The following is a 1,932-nucleotide window of genomic DNA, read 5'->3' as shown; positions in this document are numbered from 1 at the left end:
GAACCAATCTCCTGCAGATATATTTTAGTCTTACTGGGAATTCTGATTTTTACACTGAAGAACTGAAGGACTGAAGTCACCGGGTAAATCAGGATAAAAGTTTGAGTGTGGCCTCTCAATGGTGATCTCAAGCCATACAATATTGTTTGTTAGTATCTTTTTAGTTTTAGTTACAGTTTTATAAGAGTCAGTATCCACAGCAATAAATAATATTAATGTTTGAATATCATTCATGTTCAGTATCATTCGTGAGTTTTCCTCCATGTGACCTGATCCAGAATCAGTCTCTGACCCACTCATTCATTGTCTTTCAGTTTCATACTGGTAATTCACAAATAAGGTGCTATTGGTTTGACTCACTGCTCCTCTGAATAACAGTCACTTCTCTCTTTAAGGTCTTCATCCTTCATCTTCAAATTTGCAGGACATTGCAAAAGATTCAGTGAAAACCCCCACAGTAAGGGTTTGGGGTTAAAAATAGTGTGATTCTTTGATTTATTTTTTATTTTAATTTTTTTATTTTTTATTTTTTGATAATTAAGGGAATAATAGATGTTGTCAACTTCATAAATCACACCTTAACTGATTATGAATTTGCTCTGACACTTGGCCATCAGTATGAACACAGGGTGAACCTCTTACCAGTGAAAACCACCTACAGAAGCTCAGTCGTGCAAAGAGCCATTGCAGTGGTAGGATCACACACGCAGTGATGATCTTTACCTTGATAACAGCTTTACTGCTCTGCAGCTTCAGTAAGTACTGACTTTAAACTACTCCACAGCAGTTTATATCAATGCATTGGTTTGGTTCCTGTTGCTTTATCAGCCAAAGGATTAATATCTCTGCTGTGTGTTTCAGGCTGGATCGCTGACTCTCTTCCTGAGTCTCAGACGGTGGAGGTCCAGCAGGGTGAAAAAGTTACGCTGCTGTGCTCCAACTTTTCCAGTTCTCCTACACAGATAATCTGGTTCAGATTCATCAACAGAACCCAGCCCCGCTGCATTAATTCTTTGTTCAAGCCTTTCGAGCCAAATTTAAAACGACATCCAACGTCTCCACCGTCTTTCTCAAAATCAAACAAGTGGATTTGTCTGACTCTGGACTGTATTTCTGCGGATTTTACATGAACAGACACCCAGTCATTGTCAATGCAACATATTTAAATGTTACAGGTGAGATTGGGGATAAGTCCTGTTTGTCTGTTGATTGCGAAGAAACAGATTTGTGTCATCTCCAGATTGCTGGATACAGTTCATCCAAAATGTCCATTCTGCTGATTTTAACATTAAGCAGATGTGGTAACGTACTGAGTCCCAATTTAAAATTCCATTCTAATCTGTCATGTAGAAAAGCCTAGGGGAATAACAAGCCTGAGGAGTGGGATCCTGGGCAGTCTGACTGTCTTTGTTTCCATGGTCGTCACTGGTCTGGTTGTTAAAATCACAAAGTTTTGGACAGGTATTTGTTGCCAGCTGATTAATTTATTGTTTTTGCACAGTATTTCTTTTAAAATTGTGCGATTGTGTTTGCATTAAAAGCACCAAGATGTTAAATAACTAATCAGAAATATAATCTCTGTCATTTAGCTGGAGATAACGGGTTGAATCCACAGTGGAGAGAGGTGATTAAGATTTATCAGATGTTACGTAATAGCAGTTTGAATAACTTGTTTCATTTTTATTTTACTGCTTCTGATGAAATCTGATTCTTCTTTATAGAACATGAGCTCTGATTACCTGATGAGATTGTATTCACCAACAATAAGAAACAGGAGGCCTGCATCAGAGAGAGAAGAGGAGACTCATGTTATTTACACTGCCAGCAGATAGACTCAGAGTGGAACTGATGCTTTGTCATGTTCATTTGCCATAGTGATTTTTATGTAAAAGTGAATATCATATATAGATGTGAAATCTGCAGCCTTTGAGA

The 1,932-nt window shown here is 37.9% G+C and overlaps 1 long non-coding RNA gene across 1 annotated transcript; it reads left to right on the top strand.

Annotated features, from left to right (window-relative positions):
* Positions 1-488: 488 nt before the first annotated feature.
* Positions 489-1,932, top strand: LOC108881984 (uncharacterized). Its single transcript, XR_007814552.1, has 4 exons — positions 489-1,175; positions 1,351-1,461; positions 1,590-1,624; positions 1,722-1,932. It is a non-coding gene; the product is annotated as an uncharacterized LOC108881984 (long non-coding RNA).

This window comes from Lates calcarifer, linkage group LG14 (assembly GCF_001640805.2).
Source record: "Lates calcarifer isolate ASB-BC8 linkage group LG14, TLL_Latcal_v3, whole genome shotgun sequence".
Classification (NCBI taxonomy): Eukaryota; Metazoa; Chordata; class Actinopteri; family Centropomidae; genus Lates; species Lates calcarifer.
Note: the sequence above shows the minus strand (reverse complement) of the source record. Positions and strands in the feature narration are given on the sequence as shown.